This window comes from Eschrichtius robustus, chromosome 3 (assembly GCF_028021215.1).
Source record: "Eschrichtius robustus isolate mEscRob2 chromosome 3, mEscRob2.pri, whole genome shotgun sequence".
Taxonomy (NCBI): Eukaryota; Metazoa; Chordata; class Mammalia; order Artiodactyla; family Eschrichtiidae; genus Eschrichtius; species Eschrichtius robustus.
In genome coordinates this window covers 54,247,053-54,264,141 of record NC_090826.1, presented here as the reverse complement: position 1 = coordinate 54,264,141, position 17,089 = coordinate 54,247,053, and positions in this window count along the sequence as shown.

Sequence of the window (17,089 nt, the reverse complement as noted above, 5' to 3'; positions counted from 1 at the left end):
TCCCTCCGCATCCAGAAGCGCAGTTTCTCACCTCCAGAGAGCAGCAGAGATCTCGGGCAGGCTGCTGCGGCTAATGGTGGCAATTAATAACTTGTCATAATCCCGAGGATGAAAGCGAAGGCGCCCCATCAGCAGGCGGGTCATGGCGCTGCTCGCCAGCAAATGAGGTGCAGGTGTGGCCTCCGCTCCGCGCTGCGCTGACACCCGGCGCGCGATGCCAGCCCCGGACCCGCCAGCCGCTGGCCGCTGCCGGGGCGCAGACGGCCCCCCGCCCCGTTCACCCCGCTGCGGAGAAATCCCCGGAACGTATCAATAAATCAGAGCACTCAACACAGAACCTTCCAAACCCTTAATTGCACGCTGAACACTGTTAACTCTGCCAGGCCCAACTCGCCTGGGGTTTTAACCCCCTCCGCAGACTTGCTCAGAATTGCACACCTCAAACCCCCTCCACGCAGGTTGTCCCCTTCCTCCCACCCCGTTATTATCCTCGCCGTCTACCCCGTGCAAACACTGCAACCTTTAAAAGTGAACGTGGTAAATAAACAGCCTGATGTAATGGGCTCTCGGTTCCCCCAGTGGAGCTGGAGCACACGAAATCCTTGCTAGGGTTTTAGGAAACCACAAAACACAGAATCACTTATTTCCCGACAGATCCAGCCCGCTTGCCTTTTCTCTTGTTTCCATTCCTGTGGGTCAGTTCTGCTTGAAATGAACCAAGTTTACAAATCTCTTCTGGTTTGTACACTCCTATTATGCATACGAGGTGATGCATTTGTAACTGTCACACAAGTCAGGGTGATACAGCACTCTCATCTGACCCTATTCATTTAAATGGGTGCGTCTTGATGACATTGATTCATGTTATAAGTTATATCCATGCATTATAATCTTTATGTGTCACCCTACTGGTTATTTCTACTACAATGCAAAGGGGGCGGGGGGTGGTTGGAGATACAGCAAATGATGGTGAGTAGGATTTGAGAGTGCTTTGAACAATATGAAGTCCATATAAACTCCAAATCTTTCTAGATAAGTTTATTATGTGTCCCTATCGTGAGAGAAGGAAATTTACATGCAGAACAGTCCTGGGAGAGGTGTCTTTTGCTGTAAATATTCTGCTAACTTATTAATATTTGGAGAATGTCTGCTTCAAATGCATGTCACACCAAACTAAAGGGGTAAGTAAACATGATTATGCATGCATGTAAGTCTTTATCAAGGTGGGGTTAATAATGTTTTAAAGCAGAACTATTTCTCATGAAAATAGCTGCTCTTAATAACCTCTGTCTCTTTATTGTGCTTCTTACTGAAACATAAATCACTAATATGTTTTCAGCAGCAAAGTACTCTCTTTTTCCATTGTATTCACAGATTTAGTGGCATTTCAAATAGATAAACACAAGCAACATCTATCAACACTACAAAAAGGGCACCTTAATCAAAGCTCCAGGTCCCGGGTCTCAGCATCTCCATTTACCTTGAGATAAATCCATTGGTGTGACCACCACTGCACCGGGTGACAAATCACCCCAGCCGGCCGAGCAGCGCAAGGGCTTATTGGCCTTCCTTTAAGTGGTCTTACCCTTCAATGAAAAGGATGGGGCTTGTCAAGCAGGACCAGATTAAAGTTAGACAAAAAGAAATGATCTGTTATTAGAAAACTCCGATTGAGAATCACAAAACAGGAAAGAAATATGAATAAAAATTTCCAGGGGGAAGACCATCTGATCCCAACAGAAATTAACTCCCATTATGGGCGTGAGGTAATAGATGGCCTGCAGTTGGAGCTAATGGGGATTTCAGATTAAGGAGGTGTGGGGTGCAGCCAGGGATGTTAGCAGCTGCCCTATGCATTCAAGTGCAAAGTTCAGGAATGGCCTGGGCTCCTGTCTTCCTGGGCTAGATTGTGATGGTCAGGTGAAGCAAGGAAATTACAACCTCTTGGAAGTGAGCGCTCACTCATGATTGCCTGGGTACTTCCCAGAAGGTTAACCCTGGCAGGAACCTCAGGGGCAGGTTGATTTCCCCATGTCTGAGACAAGGGGAAACCGAAGGCTTAATGTGACTTGCCCAAAGTCATACAGCTAAGAGCAGGGCTGAAGGTAGAAGTGAGATGACCTGTCTGCTTCCAATTCACTGGGACTCCATTATTTGGCCTAATTTTGGGAGATGACCTTGTTCTGACTCTGGATTAAAGAATCCTGGTTATCCTCCCAGTTAACAGGAAAGAGAAAACAGAATGGGGTCCCCATAGTCAGTGAGCCTTCTTATTGTAGTCTTGGGTTAAAGACTGATGCTTTTTATACTGGTAACAGTAGCTAAGGCTTCCCAGTTCTTACTAGTGCCAGGCACTGTCTATGCATTATCTCATTTTATCCACAGATAGCTACCACCATCATCATCCCCATTTTACAGATGAAGATATGGAGACCTACAGAACGTAAGCAACTTGCCCAAGGTTGAATAATAAATGGAGGAGTTTGTTTTTGAATTAAGTAGCCTGGCTTGAGATTTCGTGCTCATAACCACTATGCAAGACTTCTAGGCAAGACTTACATTTCTTGTAAGGAAAGCTTGTGCAAACAAATAAAATTTAATAAACAAAATGTATGGGATAACATATACACAAAAAGGGTGAAAACTTGGGTATGAAGGAAGAGGCATGAGATTCCACTGTCTAGGTCCCTGACATAAATAAATAAAATACCTTCTGATTTTCCCCCAGACCTTCAGATTCTCCTCTGAGAAAAGGATTAAAAAATTAGGCTACCAAGGGACTGATGACCAATTTTATTATTTTTTAAAAATGTATAAGCTATAGGGACTTCCTGGTGGTCCAGTGGTTAAGACTTCCCCTTCCAATGCAGGGGGTGTGGGTTCGATCCCTGGTTGGGGAGCTGGGATTCCCACATGCCTCGTGACCAAAAAACCAAAACGTAAAACAGAAGCAATATTGTAACAAATTCAATAAAGACTTTAAAAAATTGGTCTACATCAAAAAAATCTTTTAAAAAATGTATAAGCTATAGGAAGATATATTACATAAGTATTCATACAGAAGGTAGTTCAAAATAATAGTGTATTTGGAAGCCAGCAGTCCTGGGTTCAGATCCCAACTCTGTCATTTCTAGCTCAAGTGGTTTCTTTTCTCTTTTTCATTTTAGTTGTCTTCTATAATCTGAATCTTGAGCGAGTTATATAACCACTCCATGCCTCAGTTTCCTCATTTGTTAAACAAAGATATAATGTCGAACTCACAGAGTAGTTGTGCAGATTAAACGAGATGATGGATGCCAAGAGCTCCGCAGAATTCCTCTGGAAGGGTAAACACGTGGCAGCAGGCTATGCTGCCAGTCTGTCGGAGAGCTGAGAGTCGCGCTCTGCTCATTTCTTGTCCAGCGTCACAGGAAGGTGCTGACCTCAGAGGTACTGAATGAACCGTGGCCTTGCCCACACTCTGCCCAGCATCCAATGAATGCATAAAACTGCAGTGAAGCTTCTGGATATTGAGCCTCCACAAAGATATTGAATATTTGGAAATTGCCTAATTTTTCAGTTCCTTATTTCAGGCCTCATGACAGGTGGGTACAGGCAGGGATTCTCAAAGGTGAAAGAAGGTAAGATATCTAGATCACTAGAGAGAAGGAAATGGTAAACACACAGCAAAGGAAATTAAAAAAGGAATCCCAATCCCTATATTTGAGAAAGCCAGGCCAGCTGGATTTGTCCATCCAGTGAGTTAATAGGTCCATTGGATCTAGCAGTACAATAAGATGCCACAAGTATCAATAAAGTCTGTTGCATTTCTTGGGGCTAAATCTGGGAAAACAAGTTTAAAGGTACCAAGCTGGTCATCGTTACATTTGATTTGTAAGTATGTCTTATTATGATAACATTTATGGGGGCCATTGTGTCAAGAGCTTGTTTTCTTTAATTATTTACACAAAGAATCAAGCTAGGTAAAGGAATGCTTTATATTCATTCTAATCTCAGAAATTAGTAGCTAATAATATCAGGGGAAGTACTATTTGCCAATTACTAGTGCCTGCATTCATCAATACAACAGCAAGGGCATATTCTCTGTGTATAAATGTGTAATTCAATCCAGTTTAATAGGAAAAATAAAATGTCTATATCAAACATTTCTAATGTCTAAAATGGTCCAAGCATGTACTATGTTTCATTTTTATTTAAAGGCACTAGAATGTGCAAGGCAACTGTGATAGATAATTACAGGCACAGCTACTGATACATTTTTCATTTGTGTCTGTGTCTGAATACCTCCTGCCTTCTTGATAAACTTCAATTAATATGCCTTCAAGTACTCTCAATGTAATTTTCTGATTAAACACGTATACCAGACTCACCACCAACTCATTAATTTCACATAGATTGAATGTTAGTGTTTGTATGCAGTTAAATGTGAGAAGCAGGACATCCAATAATCATTTTGCATTTAATATGAACAGAGATATTTTTTTGATTCAGTCCAAACCAAATCCCTAGGACATGAACAAGGTGGTGACTGAATTCTGTGGCTTCAGAATTTGCACATTTAATGGGAAACAATTTCAAAGCCTCTGCTGGTCATTGGAAAGGCTGTTCCATTCTGCTTTTTCCACAGAGCAAAATCTTTTTGAGAACAATGCTTATTATTGATAGGTTTAAAGCACCTCAGGTGCTTGCCCATTGTGTGTATTGCTGTCACTCTGTCTTCTGAGCAGTGGGGAAGCAGTGATGGATAACATAGGGAATAATACATGATTCTTGATTGAATGCAAAGCTATAATTCAGTCTTGGGGTTCTGCTGACGTCACAGTGCGTGAGACTACAGCTCAAAGAGGTTTTTTTCTTTTTTTTTTTTTTAAAACCAGGCAATCCTTGTACTCAGGTATGGAGCCAGTGGATCAAGACACGAACTCCAGTCCTCCTTGAGTGGTTTTTAAGGAGAAAAATCTCTTGGGGGTGTAATCTTCTAGGTCGAGGTCTTCTGGACCCTCAGGTGGGCAACAAGAGAAACTAGCACAGAGCCTGCTGCTGGCTCCTATCCAGTTCGCTCCTTACTTTGTTTTGTGACATGATGAAAACTCTCAGAGAATAGAACGATCTCCTCCTGACCCTTCAAGATGTCTTCGTTTTTTTTTCATAAAAGTAGTATTTTATTTTATTCATTTTTGCTGTTGTTGGTTATCCATTTTATTTTATTTTTTTTCAGTCTGTTCTCATTAGTTATCTATTTTATACATAGTAGTGTATATATGTCAATCCCAATCTCCCAATCCATCCCACCCACCCTCCCCCCTTGGTATCCGTACATTTGTTCTCTACGTCTGTGTCTATATTTCTGCTTTACAAATAAGTTCATCTATACCATTTTTCTAGATTCCACATATGTGCATTAATATATGATATTTGTTTTTCTCTTTCTGACTTACTTCACTCCTTCAAGATGTCTTCTAATCGAGGGTTTCCAAAATTTTCCAGTGAGAAGTATTGTCTGAGAGCCCTTCCCAAGACTCTCACCCCTGGGGATTCAGATTCAGTGGGTTTAGGATGCGGCTTGAGAATATGTGTATTTAACACGTAGTCCAAGCTGATTCATTAACAGTTTGCAAACATCTTCATCAGTCTCTCTTGGTGTCTTGCCTCAGAATTTCTTCTGCACTTGCAAGCTGCTTTACACAATTTAGCAATCAATATGGTATTAGTTGATGTTGCCCCCAGTTAAATGAGAATATTTTTGCAAAGGATTTAACACATAAACACTTAGTATGTCTCAATAAATGAAAAATTCTCCCCTTCTTCTTTTAGTTGCCTCATCTATCAGAAATGTGTCCTCCCAACCTCAGTGTTAACAACTGAAGAGTGAAGATCAGGCTGTGTATTTCCTCTGCAGGCCCTGAAGCATTAAAGTATTCGAAAGTGAGGCATTAATTGATTGATGCTATCAAAGGTAGGATGAGACTGGCAGATCCTTTTCTGTTCATGCTTCTTTTTAATATCTAGAGCTATCATACTTCCAAGGGTTATCAGGGAGTGAGTCTCTTTTCAGGATTAGTTTACTGAGGCCAGACTTCCCATGATCCCTTGAACCTTGCACAAATTAATAATAATAATTAATAAGAAGAAGAAGAAGAAGGAGAAGCAGCACCAACAACAGCAGCATTTTTGTAGCGCTTAACATGTACCGGGCACTCCTCAGTGTTTTAAGCATTGTAACTCATTTAATTCTCCCAATTTTATTTTTTTTATTTTTTTTATTTTTGGCTGCGTTGGGTCTTCATTGCTGTGTGCAGGCCTTCTCTAGTTGCGGGGGCTTCTCTTGTTGCAGAGCATGGGCTTTAGGCGTGCGGGCTTCAGTAGTTGTGGCTCGCGGGCTCTACAGTGCAGGCTCAGTAGTTGTGGTGCACGGGTTTAGTTGCTCCGCGGCATGTGGGATGTTCCTGGACCAGGGATCGAACCTGTGTCCCCTGCGTTGGCAGGCGAATTCTTAACCACTGTGCTACCAGGGAAGTTCCAATCCTCCCAATATTCTTATAAGGCAGGTTCTATTATTATCATTTCGATTTTATCAATGAAGAAACTGAGACACAAAGTTTAAAAATTTGCCTAAGGACAATAAGTAGCAAGGCTAACATTTGAACCCACATAATATGGCTCCACAGTGCCTTTAACTAATATTCTATACTGCCTTTACTAGGAACGTGGTTAGTCACTCGTAGAGTCCTAGAACTATTATAGCACATTGGACATAATCTAATCTAAACTAATTTTACAAATAAAAAGACTGAGGACCAAAGAAGGGAATTGATTGACAGAATGTAACCCCACTAGATTCTCTCTCTAATCTCTGATCCTAACTTTACCCTCCTATGTGTGATTACAGCAGAGTTCAGAACATCTCTGCTGGAGCTGGTCCTGCCTAGTGCAGGCCTCCTTTTCTTAAAGCTGCACAGTATTCTGGATGTTATATACCAGCAAAAAATATAAACATAAAGCTGGGCTTGCAAGAAAGAAAGGGGTGTCCCAATGCCAGTTACAAAGAGATGGCTGTCATGGGATACAGGCTGGAGTTGGAGTTGCTGTTACTGTGTAATAGATAATATAGACACAAGATCAAAAAGGTACAAAAAAGTATTCAGTAAACACTAAGGCTTTTTTCTACCCTTGAGTCCCAGAGGCAAACCAGGATTTTATACACTCTGAGACATAGTCTATGTCAATGCAACCATATACATTTATAAATTCTTTTGTTGTTGTTGTTTACACAAATGATGGCATATTATACAGATTATTCGGTGTGTTTCTTCACTATGCAATGTATCCTGGAGATAGTTCCATATCAGTACCTATAGAGCTGCCTTATTCCTTTTATGGTTATATAATATTTTACTTTATGGGTGTATCAAAATTTATATAAGCAGTTTCTTATCAGAGGAAAGTTGTTTGCATGTATGTCATTTGCATGTATGTTTTTGTGGCTGTATCCAAGGGGTAAATTTCCAGAAGGAGAATTCCCAGGTCAAAGAATAAATTTAACATTTTGATCAATAAAGACTGTATTAATTCACATTCCCTTCAATAAACTTTGAAAGTGATTGTTTCCCCATATCCTTAAAAAGCCAATATTTTATCCAAATTTTTGTCTTTTGTCAATCTTGTTAGTTTTCACTTGTATGTCTTTTATTATGATGAGATTGAATACGTTTTCATATGTTTAAGAGCCATTTTCCCCTTTCTTTAAACTGTTTGTATCATTTGCCCATTTTTACTATTGTTGAAGCATTTTATGTATTAAGGAAATTAGCAGTTTGATTACAATACATAAGGCAAGAATGTTTTCCCAGTGATTTGCTTTTTGACTTTAAGGTAGTTTTTTCTACAAAGAATTTTGTTTAAAGTTTTTATGAGTTTAAATGTATCAAAGTTTTCTTTTATGGCTTCTGAATTTTATGTCATACTTAGAGAATCCTCCCCATTGCAAAATTGCATAAAAACAAATTCTCTCAGGTTTCCTCTACAACATTTATGAATCATTAAAAACAATCTTCGATCCATCTGGAATTTATTTTAGGGCAAGATGTACAATGGATCAAACTCACTTTTTAAAACCAGTTGTCACAACACCATTTGTTAAATTATCTGGAACCCATGTATATTACTCTACTAATGATGTACGCAAAAACTGGAAAAATGGTGACCACTAAGAGTTGTTCCTAATTAGGTAAATTTTGAAAGAGAGGAAGAGGGAGGTGGATCAGGGAATAAGAGACAGAGAGAGAAAGAGGGCAATATTTGGCCAGGAGTCCAAATTTAGAATGGAGAGTTGGAAAAAAGATACAGTAGGCTTACAATGAATCGATTAAGATTGACTCCATGCAGGATAGCTCTTCTTCCTTTTTTAAAAATCAGAATCTACATTCTGGAGATAATTCTGCTTTTCTGAGGAAAATAAGAGGGGGAAAATTATTTGATAGGTCTGGGATGGCATAATATTTTTATATATTAGCTGAAATTTTCTTTTTTCATATATTAACTGTATTTTTTGTTTTCAGCAGTTTCTTTATTTCCTGAGGTACCATTCCCACATTCAGGTAGATTGTGAATTAAGGTGGGCTGCAGAAGAAAAAACAATTTTTAAAATTATGCTTAAATAAACATACCATAAAATGTACCTTTCTGACCATGTTTTTGAATTACATTTCATTTTTATTTTATTATTTTTAACATCTTTACTGGAGTATAGTTGTTTACAAGGTTGTGTCAGTTTCTGCTGTATAACAAAGTGAATCAGCTATATGTATACATTTATCCCCATATCCCCTTCCTCTTGCGTCTCCCTCCCACCCTCCCTATCCCACCCCTCTAGGTGGTCACAAAGCACCGAGCTGATCTCCCTGTGCTATGCAGCTGCTTACCACTAGCTAGCTATTTTACATTTGGTAGTGTATATATGTCCATGCCACTCTCTCACTTTGTCCCAGCTTACCCTTCCCCCTCCCCGTATCCTCAAGTCCATTCTCTACGTCTGCATCTTTATTCCTGTCCTGGCCCTAGGCTCTTCAAAACCAATTTATTTTTTTTTCTTAAGATTCCATATATATGTGTGAGTGTATGGTATTTGTTTTTCTCTTTCTAACTAACTTCACTCTGTATGATAGTCTCTAGGTCCATCCACCTCACTACAAATGACTCAATTTTGTTTCTTTTTATGGCTGAGTAATATACCATTGTATATATGTGCCACATCTTCTTTATCCATTCATCTGTCGATGGGCACTTAGGTTGCTTCCATATCCTGGCCATTTTAAATAAGGCTGCAATGAACATTGTAGTACATGAGTATTTGTGAATTATGGTTTTCTCAGGGTATATACCCAGTAGTGGGATTGCTGGGTCGTAAGGTAGTTCTATTTTTCGTTTTTTAAGGAACCTCCATACTGTTCTCCATAGTGGCTGTATCAATTTACATTCCCACCAACAGTGCAAGAGGGTTCCCTTTTCTCCACACCCTCTCCAGCATTTATTGTTTGTAGCTTTTTTGATGATGGCCATTCTGACTGGTGTGAGGTATTACCTCATTGTAGTTTCAAGTTGCATTTCTCTAATGATTAGTGATGTTGGGCATCCTTTCATGTGTTTGTTGGCAATCTGTATATCATCTCTGGAGAAATGTCTTTTTAGGTCTTCTGCCCATTTTGGATTGGTTTGTTTGTTTTTTTGATATTGCGCTGTATGAGCTGCTTATATAATTTAGAGATTAATCCTTTGTCAGTTGGTCCATTTGCAAATATTTTGTCCCATTCTGAGAGTTGTCTTTTGGTCTTGTTTATGGTTTCCTTTGCTGTGCAAAAGCTTTTAAGTTTCATTAGGTCCCATTTGTTTATTTGTGTTTTTATTTCCATTTCTCTAGGGGCTGGGTCAAAAAAAGATCTTGCTGTGATTTATGTCATAGAGTGTTCTGCCTATGTTTTCCTCTAAGAGTTTGATAGTGTCTGGCCTTACATTTAGGTCTTTAATCCATTTTGAGTTTATTTTTGTGTATGGTGTCAGGGAGTATTCTAATTTCATTCTTTTACGTGTACCTGTGCAGTTTTCCCAGCACCACTTATTGAAGAGGCTGTCTTTTCTCCATTGTATATTCTTGCCTCCTTTATCAAAGGTAAGGTGACCATAGGTGCACGGGTTTATCTCTGGGCTTTCTATCCTGTTCCATTGATCTATATTTCTGTTTTTGTGCCAGTACTATACTGTCTTGATTACTGTAGCTTTGTAGTATAGTCTGAAGTCAGGGAGCCTGATTCCTCCACCTCTGTTTTTCTTTCTCAAGATTGCTTTGGCTATTTGGGATCTTTTGTGTCTCCATACAAATTGTGCAATTTTTGGTTCTAGTTCTGTGAAAAATGCCATTGGTATTTTGATAGGGATTGCATTGAATCTGTAGATTGCTTTGGGTAGTATAGTCATTTTCGCAATGTTGATTCTTCCAGTCAAAGAACATGTATATCTCTCCATCTGTTTGTATCATCTTTAATTTCTTTCATCAGTGTCTTATAGCTTTCTGCATACAGGTCTTTTGTCTCCTTAGGTAGGTTTATCCCTAAGTATTTTATTCTTTTTGTGGCAATGGTTAATGGGAGTTTCCTTAATTTCTCTTTCAGATATTTTGTTGTTACTGTATAGGAATGCAAGAGATTTCTGTGCATTAATTTTGTATCTTGATACTTTACCAAATTCACTGATTATCTCTAGTAGTGTTCTGGTAACATCTTTAGGATTCTCTGTGTATAGTATCATGTCATCTGCAAACAGTGGCAGTTTGACTTCCTCTTTTCCGATTTGGATTCCTTTTATTTCTTTTTCTTCTGTGATTGATGTGGCTAAAACTTCCAAAACTATGTTGAACAGTAGTGGTGAGAGTGGGCAACCTTGTCTTGTTCCTGATCATAGAGGAAATGGTTTCAGTTTTTCACCATTGAGAACAATGTTGGCTGTGGGTTTGTCATATATGGCCTTTATTATGTTGAGGTAGGTTCCCTCTATGCCCACTTTCTAGATAGTTTTTATCATAAAATGGTGTTGAATTTTGTCAAAAGCTTTTTCTGCATCTGTTGAGATGATCATATGGTTTTTATTCTTCAGTTTGTTAATGTGATGTAGCACATTGATTGATCTGCGTATACTGAAGAATGCTTGCATTCCTGGGATAAACCCCACTTGATCATGGTGTATGATCCTTTTAATGTGCTGTTGGATTCTGTTTGCTAGTATTTTGTTGAGGATTTTTGCATCTATGTTCATCAGTTATATTGGCCTGTAGTTTTCTTTTTCTGTGACATCTTTGTCTGGTTTTGGTATCAGGGTGATGGTGGCCTCGTAGAAAGAGTTTGGGAGTGTCCCTCCCTCTGCTATATTTTGGAAGAGTTTGAGAAGGATAGGTGTTAGCTCTTCTCTAAATGTTTGATAGAATTTGCCTGTGAAGCCATCTGGTCCTGGGCTTTTGTTTGTTGGAAGATTTTTAATCACAGTGTCAATTTCAGTGCTTGTGATTGGTCTGTTCATATTTTCTATTTCTTCCTGGTTCAGTCTCGGCAGGTTGTTCATTTCTAAGAATCTGTCCATTTCTTCCAGGTTGTCCATTTTATTGGCATAGAGTTGCTTGTAGTAGTCTCTACTACATGAGCTGCATGAGCTGCTTGTAAATCGTGGAGATTAATCCTTTGTCAGTTGCTTCATTTGCAAATATTTTCTCCCATTCTGAGGGTTGTCTTTTGGTCTTGTTTATGGTTTCCTTTGCTGTGCAAAAGCTTTTAAGTTTCATTAGGTCCCATTTGTTTATTTGTGTTTTTATTTCCATTTCTCTAGGGGCTGGGTTTATTCCTGGAATAAACCCCACTTGATCATGGTGTATAATCCTTTTAATGTGCTGTTGGATTCTGTTTGCTAGTATTTTGTTGAGGATTTTTGCATCTATGTTCATCAGTGATATTGGCCTGTAGTTTTCTTTCTTTGTGACATCTTTGTCTGGTTTTGGTATCAGGGTGATGGTGGCCTCGTAGAATGATTTGGGGAGTGTTCCTCCCTCTGCAATATTTTGGAAGAGTTTGAGAAGGATAGGTGTTAGCTCTTCTCTAAATGTTTGATAGAATTCGCCTGTGAAGCCATCTGGTCCTGGGCTTTTGTTTGTTGGAAGATTTTTAATCACAGTTTCAATTTCAGTGCTTGTGATTGGTCTGTTCATATTTTCTATTTCTTCCTGGTTCAGTCTCGGCAGGTTGTGCATTTCTAAGAATCTGTCCATTTCTTCCAGGTTGTCCATTTTATTGGCATAGAGTTGCTTGTAGTAATCTCTCATGATCGTTTGTATTTCTGCAGTGTCAGTGGTTACTTATCCTTTTTCATTTCTAATTCTATTGATTTGAGTCTTCTCCCTTTTTCTCTTGATGAGTCTGGCTAATGGTTTATCAATTTTGTTTATCTCCTCAAAGAACCAGCTTTTAGTTTTATTGATCTTTGCTATTGTTTCCTTCATTTCTTTTTCATTTATTTCTGATCTGATCTTTATGATTTCTTTCCTTCTGCTAGCTTTGGGGTTTTTTTTTGCTCTTCTTTCCCTAATTGCTTTAGGTGCAAGGTTAGTTTGTTTATTCGAGATGTTTCCTGTTTCTTGATGTAGGCTTGTATTGCTATAAACTTCCCTCTTAGAACTGCTTTTGCTGCATCCCATAGGTTTTGGGTTGTCGTGTCTCCATTGTCATTTGTTTCTAGGTATTTTTTGATTTCCCCTTTGATTTCTTCAGTGATCACTTCGTTATTAAGTAGTGTATTGTGTAGCCTCCATGTGCTTGTATTTTTTACAGATCTTTTCCTGTAATTGATATCTAGTCTCATAGCGTTGTGGTCGGAAAAGATACTTGATACGATTTCAATTTTCTTAAATTTACCAAGGCTTGATTTGTGACCCAAGATATGATCTATCCTGGAGAATGTTCCATGAGCACTTGAGAAAAATGTGTATTCTGTTGTTTTTGGGTGGAATGTCCTATAAATATCAATTATGTCCATCTTGTTTAATGTATTATTTAAAGCTTGTGTTTCCTTATTTATTTTCATTTTGGATCATCTGTCCATTGGTGAAAGTGGGGTGTTAAAGTCCCCTACTATGATTGTGTTACTGTCGATTTCCTCTTTTATAGCTGTTAGCAGTTGCCTTATGTATGGAGGTGCTCCTATGTTGGGTGCATATATATTTATAATTGTTATATCTTCTTCTTGGATTGATCCCTTGATCATTATGTAGTGTCCTTCCTTGTCTCTTGTAACATTCTTTATTTTAAAGTCTATTTTATCTGATATGAGTATAGCTACTCCAGCTTTCTTTTGATTTCCATTTGCATGGAATATCTTTTTCCATCCCCTCACTTTCAGTCTGTATGTGTCCCTAGGTCTGAAGTGGGTCTCTTGTAGACAGTATATACATGGGTCTTGTTTTTGTATCCATTCAGCAAGCCTGTGTCTTTTGGTTGGAGCATTTAATCCATTCACATTTAAGGTAATTATCGATATGTGTGTTCCTATGACCATTTTCTTAATTGTTTTGGGTTTGTTTTTGTAGGTCCTGTTCTTCTCTTGTGTTTCCCACTTAGAGAAGTTCCTTTAGCATTTGTTGTAGAGCTGGTTTGGTGGTGCTGAATTCTCTTAGCTTTTGCTTGTCTGTAAAGCTTTTGATTTCTCCATCTAAATCTAAATGAGATCCTTGCTGGGTAGAGTAATCTTGGTTGTAGGTTCTTCCCTTTCATCACTTTAAGTATATCATGCCACTCCCTTCTGGCTTGCAGAGTTTCTGCTGAGAAATCAGCTGTTAACCTTATGGGAGTTCCCTTGTATGTTATTTGTCGTTTTTCCCTTGCTGATTTCAATAATTTTTCTTTGTCTTTAATTTTTGCCACTTTGATTACTATGTGTCTCGGTGTGTTTCTCCTTGGGTTCATCCTATATGGGACTCTCTGTGCTTCCTGGACTTGGGTGGCTAGTTCCTTTCCCATGTTAGGGAAGTTTTCGACTATAATCTCTTCAAATATTTTCTCTGGTCCTTTCTCTCTCTCTTCTCCTTCTGGGACCCCTATAATGCGAATGTTGTTGCGTTTAATGTTGTCCCAGAGGTCTCTTAGGCTGTCTTTATTTCTTTTCATTCTTTTTTCTTTAGTCTGTTCCACAGCAGTGAATTCCACCTTTCTGTCTTCCAGGTCACTTATCCGTTCTTCTGCCTCAGTTATTCTGCTATTGATTCCTTCTAGTGTAGTTTTCATTTCAGTTATTGTATCGGTCATCTCTGTTTGTTTGTTCTTTAATTCTTCTAGGTCTTTGTTAATCATTTCTTGCATCATCTCGATCTTTGCCTCCATTCTTATTCCGAGGTCCTGGATCATCTTCACTATCATTATTCTGAATTCTTTTTCTGGAAGGTTGCCTATCTCCACTTCATTTAGTTGTTTTTCTGGGCTTTTATCTTGTTCCTTCATCTGGTACATAGCCCTCTGCCTTTTCATCTTGTCTATCTTTCTGTGAATGTGGTTTTTGTTCCACAGGCTGCAGGATTGTAGTTTTTCTTGCTTCTGCTCCAGTTAATGTAATATTGAGTAGCCCATTATAGTCATAAAAAGATAAAATCCCAGGATGCTCTTGCCATGGGGAGTTGTCTAATAAGGCCACAAAAAGTAACTTAGAGGTGATAACTTTGGGGTGGTGGGTCATATTCTTTTGGTTTTTTACTCTAGAAGATTTTTTTACTCTAGAAGATTTTCCTTACTGACAAAAATTAGAGAATAGTAAACTGGCAACTGCAAGAATTAGAAATACAGAACAAAACTGATAAAGTTTTAAACTCGTAACTTGGAAAAATTATAATCTGATATTCTCTGAAATAATTTTAAAGATCTAGCACCCAGGAGACCACATTTTCAAATCTCACCTATATGGGACAGAAAAGAGAATTAGAAGGGAACGTGCAACAACAATGACAAAATGGGGATCTGAATGGGGTAGTTTTCTACTGAGGAGGGATTAGAGTCATTACCAAAACCAGAATGCATATTATTTGTAGATTATAATATTGATGATAGCAAAAACTACTATTTGTTGAGCAACAAGTTAGGGTCATCCTAGAAGCATTTAGTCTTATTTCACTCACATAACAACCTATCATCTGCATCTTACAGATTAGGAAATTGAGGTTTAGTGTGACAATAACTTGTCCAAAGTTATACAGCTAATGAATGTAGGACTGATTTAAAGGCCGCTGTCTGACCTCCAAACTCACTCTCTTTCTACTGCATCCATTCAAATGTACAGGCATGCACACACACACACACACACATTTCCTAAAGTTGAATAAATATAATTAACATGTTCTCATGTGAAGAGTCAATAGTTACCCATTGACAATTACCCATCCAGGTGATGTCAGCAAGTACTGTCCTGGGACTCAGGAGGGACAAGCCAGGTAAACCAAAGCCCTTTCAGAAGGAGGCCTAAGTCAATGCCTTGGATGAGTCCTTCTCACACTTATCCTTGTACTTATTCACTGTCCTCACAATATCCCTGGGTGGTCAGCAGGATAGGTATTGTTTTTCTCATTATATATGGAGAACACTGAGTCCTAGAGGCTAAGTGACTCCCCCAAGGCCATACAGCTAGTACATGACAGGGGTGGGACTCATGCAGGTCTTGTGACTCCACACCTAGACTCTTCTTATGACAACCCAGCTGCTTCTAGAAGGTGCATCCACTTAGTATTTTAAGTATAAAACCTGGGTTTAAATCCAAATACTACTGTGGCAGAGGTATTAAATTCCACTGATAGTCAATGTTCCCTTATGTAAAAAAAGATAAAAGATTGATGTGAAGATTAGGTGAAAGAAAGGAGAACACAGTTCATTGTTATTTCAGTCATGTATATTGGGTCCCGAGCTTGCTACAGATCATTTATTTATGCAAAAGGATTTGTTAACCACCTCCTATGTGCCAGGCATTGTGCTAGGTGCTGGAGACACAAAGATAACTGTGTTATTTATCTTTGAAGTTTTAGCACTGAGCACAATGGCAGGCAATGGTAGGAATGAACAAATTTGATATGAATGGGGCGGATAAAAGTAGATGAATAAATGAACAAATTAAACATAGATGAGACAGAAGAATTTTTAAACTTGTATATCAAAATACATCCATTCAACAAGCATATTGCACTATACTGGATGCTATGGAAGACACAAGGATAAACAAAATACATGTTTTATCCTCAAAGAACAGCAGGGCATAGTGGGAAGAACATGGGATTCGGAGTCGGAAGACCTGTATCTTAAATCTTGATTCTACTGCTTACTAGCTTAGCAACTTTGAACACATTTCTGGGCCTCAGTTTTCCCATCTGTAAAGTGAGGGTAACTGACCTTTCATGATTATTGAGAGGAATAGCATTTATAACAGTGCTCTGAAAATTGTCATATAATGTTTTCATTATTATGTAAATATTCCATAAACATTTGCTACTGGCTATCAAAGCCAAGTTTATTGGGGTGCTTGGAGAATTGAATTGCTTTAATTCCCTGCTTTGCTTTGGTGGTGAAGACTCTGCTGAAGGTCAGCAGTGATGGGACGAATGTGATTGGTATTATCATCGATTGCTTTCTTCTTCCCTGGAATCCATTCAAGATAATCATAGAAGCAGTTGCTCTAAAGGGCTTGTTAAGTTAAAAGGAGATGTGTGCACTAATCAAAGATAAAGGACCAGTAACAAATTTGAGCCCTGTGTCTAATGGTAACTAATGAGTTATAAGTTCATTGTTTTATTTTATTGATTTATTTTTATTGAAGTATAGTTGATTTACAATGTTGTGCTAGTTTCAGGTGTACAGCAAAGTGATTCAGTTATACATATACATATTCTTTTCCCATATAGGTTATTACAGAATATTGAGTTTAGTTCCCTGTGCTGTACAGTAGGTCCTTGTTGCTTATCTATTTTATATACAGTAGTGTATATATGTTAATCCCAAATCCCTAATTTATCCCTCCTCCCCCACCTTTC